This window comes from Podarcis vaucheri (assembly GCF_965113315.1).
Source record: "Podarcis vaucheri genome assembly, chromosome: 6".
NCBI classification, from domain to species: domain Eukaryota; kingdom Metazoa; phylum Chordata; class Lepidosauria; order Squamata; family Lacertidae; genus Podarcis; species Podarcis vaucheri.
Window position 1 is genome coordinate 94,108,460 of NC_138764.1, and position 15,039 is coordinate 94,123,498.

General features: G+C 43.9%; 1 pseudogene across 2 annotated transcripts; it reads right to left on the bottom strand.

The window, feature by feature from the left end:
* Nucleotides 1-9,109: 9,109 nt before the first annotated feature.
* LOC309534115 (kelch-like protein 12 pseudogene) lies at nucleotides 9,110-12,656 on the bottom strand (annotated as a pseudogene). 2 transcript variants are annotated; one of them, XR_014224722.1, is made up of 2 exons: nucleotides 12,619-12,656; nucleotides 9,110-12,389 (listed from the first exon to the last, which is right to left on the bottom strand). The product of XR_014224722.1 is annotated as a kelch-like protein 12 pseudogene (transcript). The 2 variants fall into 2 exon arrangements; XR_014224723.1 differs by having other exon boundaries at nucleotides 9,110-12,149; nucleotides 12,390-12,650.
* Nucleotides 12,657-15,039: the final 2,383 nt, after the last annotated feature.

Here is a 15,039-nt window from a genome sequence, read left to right on the forward strand (position 1 = left end):
CAAACCAAAATGCTTGTTTACAAAGCTATTGTATTGCAGTGGTACCTTTGGGTACAAACCTAAATCGTTCTGGAGGTCTGTTCTTAAGCTATAACCATTCTTATCCTGAGGCGCGCTTTCGCTAGTGGGGTCTCCCGCTGCAGAGGCGTGCGATTCCCATTCGCATCCTGGGGCAAAGTTTGCAACCAGGAGCAGCTACTTCCGGGTTAGCGGAGTTCGTAACCCAAAGCGTTCATAACCAGAAACGTTCATAATCAGAGGTAGAACTGTACCAACTTTACTGCATGCTTGTGAAACACGGACCACTTATAAATGCCATCTCCAATTCCTTGAAAGATTCCATCAGCGGTTTCTCTGAAAATTTTTACACATCACTTGGGAAGACAGGCGAACTAATGCCAGTGTACTGGAAGAAGCAGAGATTGCCAGTGTTGAAGCAATGATTCTTCAACATCATTGAACTGGTCATGTTTGGTTTCCTGATTATCGTCTTCCAAAGCACCTACTCTATTCTGAACTTAAAAGTGGAAAGTGTAATGCTGGTGGTCAACAAAAGAGGTTTAAAGACTCTCTCAAGGCAAATCTAAAAAAAGGTAGGATAAAAACCAACAATTAGAAAACATTGGCCTGCATGTGCTCCAGCTGGGGAACAGCCATTACCAAAGGCAGGGGTAGTAAACCTTTTTATACCTACCACCCACTAATGCATCTTTCTTGATGGTAAAATTTCCTTACCGCCCACCAGTGCTCGATGGAAGGAGGGTTCCACTTGTGCCGTAGAACCCCCCTACCGGCTGCCTAGAATCCTAGTGGGCGGTAGGGACCAGGTTGATAACCCCTGACCAAAGATGTCATGGGCTTTGAAGACCCTCAAACTCAGGAGGAAAGGGAGAAAAGTGCTAAGGGGAAGGCACTTTTGACAAACCCTCATCATGATCAACTCCCACCCGGAAACCTATGTCCCCACTGTGGGAGGACAAGTGGATCCAGAATTGGCCTCCACAGTCATCTACGGACACACCATTAAGAACATGTTCATGGAAGACAATCTTACTCAGCTATGAGTGATCACCAAAGAAGAGAAGAAGACTCCCAGGTAAGTGTGCGTAGGGTTGCGATAGGTAACCGATGCTGTGATAGACAAGACTGCAGTGGTGTGGCAGGTTCTGCTCTCTGTATCTTCCTCTTTTAGGTGGTTGGAAAAAGCTGCTTTTAAATTTTATATACACACACGAATATTGCCATTATATTGTTTTAATGTGTGCAACTTTCTTCCTTTAAAAAACAAACAAAAACCTTTGGTAATCCACTTTAATTATTATAACAACAAAAGGCAGGCTACAGATAATAAACTGAACTGTTTAAATTCCAAGTGTTGCTTCTTTATCCGTTGATGTTTCTTTCCCCTTCCATTCTATTTATCTGGGCATACATTAGTCTCAATATTTTTTCCAACGCGTTGTAAGAGCTCAACCCTAAAGCATTTAAGATCAGTCAATTTACGCACCTAGAGGTATCAGAGTGAATCAGTGTCAGACGGCAGTAGAACCTTTTATGAATTTTCCCAGCATTCTGCCTCTCTGAGTAGAAGAATGACATGATTATTAACCTTCCTCATTCAGAATACAAATTCAGCCTGAATGTGTGCTTCATTTTCATTAAACAAGTTTATATTCTGCATTTCAAGGAGATAAAATAATAATAATAATACAGGGTTCTTCCCTTCACTCCATTTCATCCTCAGAACCGTGTAAGTTTGAATAATAGTGACTTCCCTAATATGAGTTTCATGGCTGAGTGGGGATTTGAACCTGGGTCTTGGTTCCCTACTTTAACCACTACACCTCCTCTCATTTATTTACTCTCTATTTCACCCGGGACAAGCTATCATTTTTAAACTGATTTGATTGATTACATTTCTATGCCACTTTTCATTCACATACATCAAAAAGCAGCTTACAAACAAAAAAACTACATAACAGGACATCACAAATGCAACATAAATCATATAAATAATTGATAAATCATAAGTGAAACAATTACAAATCATCAGTAAAACAATTACAATCTATAAAACACTATTTACAAAACAACTAAATAAATAAGCTAAACATCACAATTATAACAAAAGTCATAGGATTCACAATTAGCTACAGGGGAACCTTGAGACTTATCTAAATCCCAGACAGAAAAGCTGATTTAATACTTCTTAGGAAGAGTCCCAGCGGAGCAAACCAATATACGGTCTGGTTTAGTGTCCTGCTTTCAACAGTTGCCAAGCAGTTGCTTTTGGAAAGCCTTTCCCCAACTCAATGCCATCCAGATGTTTTGAACTACAACTTCCAGAAGCTACAGGCACTGTAGCTGATGCTTAGGAGCGATGTAGAGAGCATCAGGTTTGCTCAGAAGCAGGGTGGGAAGGCAGTAACCATAGCTGTCAACCTTCCCTTTTTTGGTGGGAAATTCCCTTATTCCAGCGCTGCTTCCCGCTACTATCCTGGATTGTTAGATATCCCATAGACTGTCCCTGGGACAGGTGAGGCTGCTGATCCCTTATTTTCAAGGCTGCTGATCATAGCTGCCAACTGTCCCTTATTTGGTGGGAAAGTCCCTTATCCCAGCGCTGTGTCCCGCTGCTGTCCCTTATTGACGATGTCCCTTAAATTTCCCGGGTTCCAAAGGAAGCAGCTCCTCTCCCTCCCTCCCTGCCGGCCAGGGAGGAGGGAGGCTCCAACTGTGTTGCTTGGCTGCGTTGCTCACCCAATAAGGAGTCTAAGAACGACTGGGGAGTGGAGTTTGCATGCCTTGTGCCAATCAAATCGGCCGCGTTGCCTGGGGACTCGCCTTTGCTCAGCGCTTTCCAGCGGAGAGGTGATGGTGGTTTCCCTTGCTGCATCCCCTTTGCCGGGTTACTGCGCTGTGGGAACCACCGCTTGAGCCTTCGTTTGGCTGCTGGCTGGGTTTTCTGCCTTTGGCTCGGAGGGGCTCAGAAGTTGAACATACCTGTGTTCGGAAAATCCCTTATTTTGGCTGCTGGTCCCTTATTTTGAAATCTGTAAGTTGACAGCTATGGCAGTAACATGTCCCGCCCTACAGCAGCCTAATGTTCAGTGCCTCTGGCCATGGGTCTTGCAGCTGGGGGCCACAGCAAATTGATTTGTCTGATCTACATATAAAGCCATATTTGCATCTTGTGGCCATGAACTTGATCAATCAATTCCCAAATAGTGCAAGGCTTGAAAAAGGAGAATATCCAAATAAAGCTTGTCGTGTGTCAGAATTCCATAAAATTTCAAAGAAGGAGCAAAGTTCATTCTCTTGCAGCAAAAAAGAAAAATGAAACCGCTGGCATCTTAAAGACTACAGTAGGTAAAGGCAAACTTAAAGGAGCCCAGGATGGTTAAGTTTAGTCAAATGTGACTATGGGGTTGCGGCGCTCATCTCGCTTTCAGGCTGAGGGAGCCGGTGTTTGTCCACAGGCAGCTTTCCAAGTCATGTGGCCAGCATGACTAAACTGCTTCTGGTGCAACGGAACATGTTGACAGAAGCCAGAGCACATGGAAACGCTGTTTACCTTCCTGCCACAGCAGTACCTGTTTATCTACTTGCACGGGCGTGCTTTTGAACTGCTAGGTTAGCAGGAGCTGGGACAGAGCAACGGGAGCTCACCAGGTCATGTGGATTCGAACCGCCAACCTTCTGATCAGCAAGCCCAAGAGGCTCAGTGGTTAGACCACAGCACCACCCGCGTCTTAAAGACTACTGTGGCAGAAATCTACTTCATCTCTGTTTGAAACTGTTGAATAGTGGAAAAGATGGACAAAGGACACAGCTCTGTGGGATTCACAGCTCTTTATTGCAGCAGTTAGAACTGCTTCTGGAATCAGACTGGCTGCAACCTAGCTGGCTGCTTTATATAATACTAAGTAACTTGAAACAGTCCCTTCATGGACCACTGCCTTGCCGTGGCAAAGGGGCTTGAATAACTCAGAGAAGCTATGAACTATGCCATGCAGGACACCCATGATGGACAGGTCTTGCGCTCCATGATCACTGCAGATGGTGACAGCAGCCACGAAATTAAAAGACGCCTGCTTCTTGGGAGAAAAGCATTGACAAACCTAGACAGCATCTTAAAAACAACAAAGGTCTGTATAGTTAAAGCTATGGTTTTCCCAGTAGTGATGTATGGAAGTAAGATCTGGACCATAAAGAAGGCTGATCGCCGAAGAATTGATGCTTTTGAATTATGGTGCTGGAGGAGACTCTTGAGAGTCCCATGGACTGCAAGAAGATCAAACCTATCCATTCTTAGGGAAATCAGCCCTGAGTGCTCACTGGAAGGACAGATCGTGAAGCTGAGGTTACAGTACTTAGGCCACCTCATGAGAAGAGTAGACTCCCTGGAAAAGACCCTGATGTTGGGAAACATGGAGGGCACAAGGAGAAGGGGACAACAGAGGATGAGATGATTGGACAGTGTTCTCGAAGCTACCAGCATGAGTTTGACCAAACTGCGGGAGGCAATGGAAGACAGGAGTGCCTGGCGTGCTCTGGTCCAGGGGTCACGAAGAGTCGGACACGACTAAACGACTAAACAACAACAACAATCTTGAAACAGTAACAACTCACAACTAGCTAACCAATCAGGAGCGACAGTTTTCTTTTTAAAAAAAAATATTTTTATTCATTTTCCAAACAAATTTTATACAGTCAACAAATTATTTTGCACTCATTCTTCAATTTTTGACTTCCCTCAGTTTCTCTGTCAATCTTTCGTAAAATTTCTATTTATTGACGCATTTCTAAACATGATATTGCCTTTCCTTTTCCTCTTACTCCCTTTTTTGCAGTATTTCTTACTATTTCACAGAGTCTCTTCGAAACCAACAAGCGTTGTCTGTACATCACATATATTTTTCAGATATTCTGTAAATTTCCCCCAGTCCTCAATAAACTTTTGGTCTTTCTGATATCGAATCTTCCCGGTCAATTTGTCCACTTCTGCATATTCAGTCAATTTCCTTCTCCATTCTTCCACTGTTGGAATTTCTTCCTGTTTCCATCTTTGGGCCAGAAGTATCCTTGCAGCAGTCACTGCATATTGAAACAGTTTACAGTCTCTCTTATTAATTTCGTTTCCTACCATTCCTAATAGAAAGGCCTCTGGTTTTTTAACGAACGTATATTTCAACATCTTTTTCAATTCATTGTATATCATTTCCCAGAAGTCTTTCACCCTTTTACACTCCCACCACATATGATAGAAAGTACCTTCTTTTTCTTTACATTTCCAACACTTATTGCATGTTTTATACATTTTGGCCAGTTTAACTGGCGTTATATACCATCTGTAAAACATTTTCATTACATTTTCTTTCAACACAGTACATGCCGTAAATTTTAGCCTTTCATTCCATAATTTCATCCAATCATCATACTGTATATTATAACCAAAGTCTCTTGCCCAGTGTATCATTACTGCTTTTACCTCTTCATCTTTTGTATGCCACTCCAGCAACATTTTATACATTTTAGACAGATTTTTATACTCATTATTCAATACCTCCACTTGGAATTTTGATTCTTTACCTTCATACCCACACATTTTACAATCTTTTTTAAACATTTCATTAATATGAAAGTAATGTAACCAGTCGTAAACAAATTCTTTCACCTCTTCATAAGTTTTCATTTTCCATTTCACCCCCTCTCTTGTTACCAATTCTCCATATGTTATCCACCTCCCCCTCATGTTAATTTTTTTCACACTCATCACTTCTAATGGTGAAATCCAATGGGGAAGTCTAGGTTCCAACAAGTTTTTATACCTCTCCCACACCTCTATCAGTGCTCTTCGGAATATGTGGTTTTCAAAACCTTTGTGAATTTCTTTCTTCTCATACCATAGATAAGCATGCCAACCAAATCTGTTATCAAATCCTTCTAAATCTAACAGCTCTCCATTCTCTAATTTAATCCATTCCTTTATCCAACAGAGGCATGATGCTTCATAATATAATTTCAAATCTGGCAGGGCAAAGCCACCTCTTTCTTTTGCATCTGTTAATAACTTAAACTGAATCCTTGGCTTCTTACCCTGCCAGATATATCTTGAAATTATTTTTTGCAATTCTTTAAAAATTGATGCCTGCTTGATTATCGGCAGTGACTGGAAAAGGAATAACATCTTTGGTAGCACACTCATTTTTATCGTAGATATTCTCCCCCAAAAGGACAATTTCAGTCTTCCCCACACCTCCAAATCCCTTTTCATCAGGAGCGACAGTTTTCAATCCTTCATTTACATACTGGTGGCCCTGAGTGAGAACTGCCACCAATCTTAATACATAACAGAAACATAAAAAGAAGAGTGAAGGGCTGGTGCTGCTGTGCCGGGCAGGGGCTGGGCACAGAGGCTGCTCTTCAGCCACTGTGCCTGTCTGGCAGTGGCAAGAAATGGGTTAGCATTGGGGGGCGGGGCACAGACACCTGCCCTGGGCACCAGCCGACAGCCCTATTCCCCTGCCTAGCAGAACTTTAGCATGTTTTGGTCCTGGGAAGCAACAATCAGCTGCCTGTCCAAAGAACCTGTCTACAGCATCTCTCAGCACTACAACAGATTCCGGCCTTGGCAAGACTAGAAGACAGAAATAGGCTCTTTTATGGCAACTAGTCTGATACTCAGCAGCTTGGTTGGCCCTCCACTACACATTTTTAAGCCAGAATATTATAAAACTATCTGGGCAAGGAACACTGTCATGCTGACTACACTTCTTGCCCTGCCTTTGCAGTGAAAAAGTGCGCACAATTACACAATGAAGATATCTGGACACTCCCCCCCCCTTTTTTTGAAGGTATGTTATATATCCAAAATGAAACCAGATTTATTAATAAGTTTAACTACATTTATAGTAACTCTTATTTTCCTGGCAGTGACTGATAAGTGATTGCATTTCAGTTTGGGGAATGCAATAATAGTCTTTTGAGGGGTGACCATGTTACTTAGCTGTAGCAAAAATACAACACCCCCCCCCCCATTGTTGGGAAAACCCAGGTTTAAAAACAATATACACACTGTTTCTGACAACCTTAAGGTCAGGAGCAGGTTTCTGATTCTTCCAGTTCTTTTCGCTACACAATGGAATAAATGGACACAGTAAAAGAACGTTTCAGCTATCAGAACATATTGTCACTGACCTTAATGTGGTCAGTGAAGGAACTTCAAAGAGAAACTCCAGCATGAAACTGCTGAATTACACCTTACCCAGATGTTTAGTTAGATGTGTTTGGGTATAAATAGAGACAATGGTTAGCAGTCCCACTGCAGATGCTGATTTACTCAGCAAGGCTATGATGTACTCCTGTCCTGAAGGGTCAGTGTGCTTACTTTGCATACATTTAAACTCTTAATCGAATAGTTAATGCCTGTACTTTTTGTTTTTCGCTGTCATTTGCCTCCAGCCTCTACACGTTATCTTTCTTTGTACCCATGGGTTAATAAGGATTATACTTTATGCATCTGAAAAAGTGGACTCTAGTCAACAAGGGGTTATGACATGGTAACTATGTTAGTGCTGTTTTTAGCTAGGTTGTACACTCAGAATAGACCCACTGAAATTAAGCAACCTAGGTTCGTCATGTCCATTAATTTCAGTGAGTCTACTCTGGGTGGAATTGACGTTGGATACACAATTCTTAGTCAATAATAATAATAATAATAATAATAATAATAATAATAATAATAATAATTTATTTGTACCCTGCCCATCTGGCTGGGTTTCCCCAGCCACTCTGGGCGGCTTCCAACAAAGATTAAAAATACATTAAAATGCCACACATTAAAAGCTTCCCTGAACAGGGCTGCCTTCAGGTGTCTTCTAAATGTCAGGTGGTTGTTTATCTCTTTGACATCTGATGGGAGGGTATTCCACAGGGCGGGTGCCACTACTGAGAAGGCCCTCTGCCTGGTTCCCTGTAGCTTTGCTTCTCTCAGTGAGGGAACTGCCAGAAGGCCTTTGGCGCTGGACCTCAGCGTCCGGGCAGAACGATGGGTGTGGAGATGCTCCTTCAGGTATACTGGGCTGAGGCCATTTAGGGCTTTAAAGGTCACAAGACTCTTTGTTGCTTTAAATTCAAGCTTCTTAATTTGTGTGTTTGAAAATATGAGAAATAGGCAACAGACTGAAATGACCCTGGTCTGATTTGAAATTAAAACACCCAGATTCCCCCGAATCCTTTTACTTAAAGTCCAGAGAATGAGGCACCCTCACGGAGACCCCTTACATCCTCTTCAGATCAGAGAAATTAAAATTTAGTGTATGTACTCACCTCCTCTCAATTTGTAAAGAAATTATTTGTAGCATTGATGATAGAAAGCAGGGTGTGTTATTCTGACTTGTCGACACGTCCTAGCTTATGAAAGAGTTTGCATAAGCATGTTTGATTGAATTGTATAAACTTGTTGGCTCGGAAAGTGAGTGAGGAATTCAAACTGGACAGAGTAAACACAGTTAGGAAAGAAAGCAGCAGAAAAAGAAAAATAGAAGAGGTTTTATCTAGGGAAATAAGCATGACGCTTAAGGGAGTAAAGGAAAAAAGTTAGCCAGCTTTAGCCTGATTGAAGAAACCTGAGTGAAAGGCAAATGATCATTATATTTGCATGTCTGATATGAAGAGCATAAAAATCAGATCTTTTGCTTTTATTCATACCAGATGTGAACTGTGGCGTCATGGGTCAGAAAAAATGGAACTTGAGGAACTATCCGTAATTAGCGCCATACCTGAGGGGACTTGCAAGTCCTATACTGCAAGAAGAGTCCACATCCTGTCAGAACCGATGCTCCCTTGACCCCACAAAGCTGGCAAATGGTGTGGAAATCAGAGCAGGAGAAACACAGAATGGTTGAGGAGAGGCGTGGTTTAGTAAGAAAGGTTAAAATAACCTATATTCTGAACTCAATTACGAGTCGTGGGTGAGTGTACTTTGTGAAATTCAGTGAAGCAGCCCGAGCATAAATAGTAAGAAAATTTACAAGGCAGCAATTACTTGGCAACGCATTCTAAGGGCTTGAGATAATGTCTTTTTTGTACCAGAGATACTTTTATTAAAAAATACGTAAGAAATGAATCACAAACACTGATGTGATAGGACAGGACTTATAAACTCAGTGTTATTCGAAAGTGCATCATTCTCCCATGCTACCATTATCCCCAAAGCAAGGAGTCAATAACATCCAGCAAATAAATACATTCACCCCTTGGCTCCCAATAGAGCTGTGTGACAGGAAGAGGCTCAGTGGGTCATGGGAGAGAGAGAGCGCTCCAATATCATGCTGAAAGTTTAGGGCACATCCATGAGGGTTTGGAGGCGCATTATCCACAGGCTCAGGTGTCCATTTCAGCAATGTGGTGTGAATTCACATATCTAGTACAAGCTGCATAACACACCAGAGGGGTATTAAAATAGGCAAGGAGAATCATAAATATGCCACGAAAGAGATGCCTTGAGCAAATATTCCAGTTCACGTGAAATGCCTTGTTGTAATTGGGTCTGGAGAGAAGTGACACCAGGTAAACCTACAATGCACTGTAAACATTAGTGTGCTCTTAACAAAATATAATGTATCATGCTCCTACTTTGGTGCTAAAGCAGAAGCACAATAAAAGCTGAGTGTAAGACAACCTGTGCTGACAATGCTCATGCAGAAGGCCTGCACAGGGTATCAGGCTTAAGACCAGTGTGGGGTTGAGAAGAGATGTTCAGTGATTTGTGGAGATTGAAGGGACATTCGCAAGGCAGCCTAAGTGGCCTGGGCAGATGCACCCTTTCCAGAGCACATTATACTCTTTCCCGCCAATATGTCAAGATTTCCTACTTCACTGCTCCACTAACACTAAAAAAAACTTGGCTTAGATAGCAGATGTAAACAGGTTTTTGTTCACAAGTACTAGAACACACACCCTCTCTTCAGGTAAAAACACGAAATTCAGTATTTTCTTCCTGTCTGCTTGCCTTTCTTCCCAGCAGATAAGACTGAATATTCCAGCAGGCTATAGTCTCCGCTGCCCCCTTTTCCGTTATGGTGGAAGGCCAGATTGCTTATACCAGCACACAGAGTCTTTATCAGTTGCATGCATCAGCCTCTGGCTCTCCTCCCCAGCACCATGGGCAAGTCTGTGCAGAACATAAAAAGCGCCCAAAAACAAAACACAGTGTGCCCACACAATGCTCACTAACAGTATGTCTGCACTGCAGCATATTTGGTACATGGAAACATTCAGGCACAAATCGTTGGTGCCATGCTCAAACTTCCTTGTATGTGCCAATGTTCTAGAGATGCAAGCAGGCCAGAAAGCATAGACATCTTTACTGCTTTAGGCAACTCACTTTCACAGGGTTATCTTTACACGAGCATGTGATTTCTCTGTTTTCAGTTCAAAGTGCCTTGTGTGTGGATTGTTTTTTAAATGGAATCAGTAGCTTTGAAGATGAGCCTGAAGGTCTGCAGTGCAGGCCAGATAGCAATGGTCACTGCATCCACAGCTACAAGAGCAATAGCTGCAAGTGAGCCAGTACTTTCTCCCATAGTCTTTTAGTTCCACAGAGGTGCTCTCGCAAGGCCTTCCCCCTAAGGTCACTTCTCGCGCAGCACACAAACGCCAGCATCACACCGTTGGGTTCCCAGTGATGTCACCACTTCCCAGCTGTCAATGATAGGGTCATAGCACTCAATACTGCTCAGAAGAGAGTTCCCATCGTACCCTGCTATGGCATAAAGTCGCCCCCTCAGGACTGTTGCTCCCACATAACAGCGGGGGGTTGTCATGCTGGTCACTGTGGTCCATGAGTCTGTGCGAATGTTATACGCCTCTACAGAGGAGAGATGTGCTGTTCCATCAAACCCTCCAACCACATAGATATGATCATTCAGCAAGGCTACTCCAGCTCCTGAGCGCTTTGTGGCCATTGGAGTGACATTTGTCCAGTGCCCAGTGTGGGGATCATATCGCTCCACAGAATTTAAGATGTTCAGACCATCATAACCACCAAGACAATAGATAACATTATTAGCAACCACCAGTCCTGCTCCTTCTCGAGCTGTCTGCATATCTCCCAACATACTCCACTGATCAATGTTGGGATCATATCTTTCCATACTGGTGTGGCGCCGACTTCCATCAAAACCTCCAGAAACATAGATCATGTCTCCTAGGGTTGTAGCCCCTGCTAGGCCCCGCCGAACGTTCATGGGAGCCACAGAGTACCAGATACTGTCTTCATCAGATGTATAATCTAAGCATTCCACAGAACTGAGGCGAGAACGACCATCATAACCACCTATTACATATATCCGATCATGCAAGGAAACTGTGGCAACATAGCGTCTTTTACGGCTGATACTTGGTAGGAAACTCCACTCCTGTGTCTTCGGATCATATTTCTCCACCACATCAATAGGTGACTGCTGACTTCCAAAGCCCCCAATTACTAAGAGAACCTCATTGGCACCCAAACGTGCTCTGGTTCTGGGACCTTGCATCTGACTCCGAAGTTCAGGTCTGAGATGAAACTTCTTTGCTTCATCTACAAGGTCTCTGCATTGCAAACTACATCGAATAAAAGGCTCAGTGTCTATGACATCGGTAATGTAGCGTGGAGTGAGTAGTGGCATGCGCACATACTGCAGAAGGTCTGGCAGGGATGCTTCCCGTTCCTTCTTTGAATGCTTTACCGAATTAATAACAGCCTCAAAGACAGGCTCTTCAGAATCCACCTGAATCTCATCACATTTTATTAGCTTTTCCACTTCTTCTTGATTTAGGAGAATAAATTCTTCATGTTGAACTACATCTGGGAAGTGCTTCTGGCTAAAAACTTCGGCTGCCTGCATTAAGTCCACACAATTGTGTGTTTCAGCAAAATCTCGAATCCCCAAACAGTTGGAAGGATCCAGCTGGCTTTCCAGGAACTCACAGCAAGCCTGCTTCACTCCTTTCAGCTGAAGCAAACAGGCTGCTGGAAGCAACTCCTGAACATTCTCCACTGTTACATGAACGGTCTCCGTGTATACGAAGTCCAGCAATATTTCCATAGTTGATGCTGTTAGCCCTTGAATATCCACATAGGGTTTATCCTTCTCTGAAAGCTCACTGGTGAACATAGCACAGAAGTAGTCACTGCAAGCAGCTAACACAATACGATGGGCTGGAAAGTCTTTCTGCTCCACACGAAGGGTCACATCACAAAGTGTGTTACTTTTTCGTAGAGAGTTCATTGCATTGAGAATGGACTTGGCATGAGAATTAGTCATTATATCTTTAGGAGCCATAGTGAATTACTCCAGTCAACAATAGCGTTGAGAAGGTAGGTTCAGAGTTTGAGTAACCTAAATATTTGGCTATTCAGCAGCAGCGGCTGGGAAGGGAGCTGTGGCTCAGCGAAAAGGGAAGCTCTCCTTCTCCCTTCTTCCCCAGGGCTTCATGGACCTCTTCCCCTGGGCCCGTGGAAGCTCTCGGAGGGAGCGGGGGCTCAGGAGCTCCGCTCAGCAGCACATGGAAGGGGGCGGGCCGCGCAGCATTTCTGCCCTCGGGGCCTCCTCCCCCGTCCAAACTCACCGCCGCACCCTCCCCGTGAGGGGAGAGATTCCCGGCTCCTGAGATAATGTCTATGTTACAGGCACCGAGAAAGGACGTATAACATTTGAGTCCTCTTGGGAAAGGGATGCAAAACACAGGGAAGAAGAAGAGTTTGGATTTGATATCCCGCTTTATCACTACCCGAAGGAGTCTCAAAGCGGCTAACATTCTCCTTTCCCTTCCTCCCCCACAACAAACACTCTGTGAGGTGAGTGGGGCTGAGAGACTTCAGAGACTGGCCCAAGGTCACCCAGCAGCTGCATGTGGAGGAGCGGAGACACGAACCAGGTTCACCAGATTACGAGTCCACCGCTCTTAACCACTACACCACAGTCACACTGGAACTGGAAGCAGTTGCAGATGAGTCTGGTGTTACGAGTTTGAGGGCGCTAGGCATTTCTAAATTACTGGATTCAGCAAGTGTTAGAATTTATTGAAAGTCTGGGTTGTGCCAGACTAATCCCTGGATCTAACAAGTGTTAAAAGCTAATTAAGCCACACTAGCTTTCTCTTGAGGTGATAAGCCCCAGATGATGGGACATTAAAAGAACAAAACATCAAAGCACTCTGCAGATGGATAGGCCCCTCTCTCAAAGCTAGAGTTTAGAGTAGACAGTTAGGAGCAATGTGAATTAGAAGCTTAGTGATGGCACTGGGGGGGGGGGAGCAATATGGAAAGCTAGAGAGACAGAGCAACGATTGATCTCGGTTTGAACCCAAGGCTGCGACTATGGGAGAAATGACCCCTTTGGGGTGTTAATGCCATGAACCCCTCAATCGCAAGGTCAGGTTGTATATATGTGTAAATAAACTATATATAATAAAGATACCGTAGTCTCTGCTGTGCTTGATTGTTCCAAAAGGAAACACAGACCTTGGCTGAGCTCCTGGGACTCCCGGAATCTTGCACCGCTTGGAGAGTGGGGTCGCATCCAACACTATCTATGACAACAGATACACACAGTGGTGGATGCATCCCACTGCCTAGGGGCCAACCAGGAAGCGAGATTTGTAGGACATGATTTTGCCAACAAACAACACATGTGAGAGTAGAGGATGGGGCACCAAGTCAGATAATGCGTTTAGCATTTATAGAGCACTTTTTGAAGGGCAAAAAAGCTCCAACAACTTTCACAAGCAGTTGGTCCCTTACCTTTCCCACTCCGACCTGGCCACAGTGATCCATGCGATGGTCACCTCCAGGCTTGATTACTGTAATTCGCTCTACGCGGGGCTGCCCTTGAAGCTGTCTTAGAAACTCCAGCGGGTGCAGAATGCTGCAGCGAAGCTCCTCACAGGGTCTCTGCCATGGGAGCATATTCACCCAGTGCTTTTCCATCTGCACTGGCTCCAGGTGGAGTTCAGGGTCAGATTTAAGGTGCTGGTTTTGACCTTTAAAGCCCTTCACGGCCTAGGACCCTCTTATCTACGGGACCGCCTCTCCTGGTATGCCCCATGGATGACCTTAAGGTCCATAAACAGCAACACCCTAGAGGTCCCGGGCCTTAAGGAAGTTAGATTAGCCTCAACCAGAGCCAGGGCCTTTTCAACACTGGCTCCGGCCTGGTGGAACGCTCTGTCTCATGAGACCAGGCCCCTGCGGGATCTGATTTCTTTCCGCAGGCCCTGTAAGACAGAGTTGTTCCGCCTGGCCTTTGGCTTGGAGTCAATTTGATTCCCTCCCCCTCTTTCTTTTTCCTTTCTCCCCCTGTGATGAGGCTGCATTTTAATTGTTTTAATGTTTTAATGTTGTATTTTAATTTTGTTTTTAAGTTGTATTCATTCAACTCGTTTTTATTATTGGTTGTCAGCCGCCCTGAGCCTGACCTTGGCTGGGGAGGGCGGGGTATAAATAAAATTTATTATTATTATAACCATGTTTGCAGATCACGGTTAAACTGTAACTCCTGCTTTTGCTCCACCCTGTTTGCACTTGGAAGAAACAAGCCTCAGCCTCTGCCTTAGTGTTATGTCTCGGACCAGGAATTGCGGTTTGTTTCTCTCCAAGAAAACCACACTGATAAAACCAATGGCTTATTAGTTGTAATTTGTCTGGACAAAACAATCCGCAATCCCTAGTTCGGATGCTATCATCGAGCCTCCGTGCGTTAGTGGGCAGGAGCAAAGCAGCCCGGATGTTCACTTTCTCAGTGAACTGTTAACTGCTCTGCTGTTAATAACTCTATTCCGAACTTAAAAATGGAAAGCATAATGCTGGTGGTGAACAAAAGAGGTTTAAAGACTGTCTCAAGGCAAATCTAAAAAAAGTAGTATAAACACCAACAACTGGGAAACACTGGTCTGCGAGCGCTCCAGCTGGAGAACATCCTTTACCAAAGGTGTCATGGACTTTGAAGACACTCGAACTCAGAACGCAAGGGAGAAACGTGCTAAGAGGAA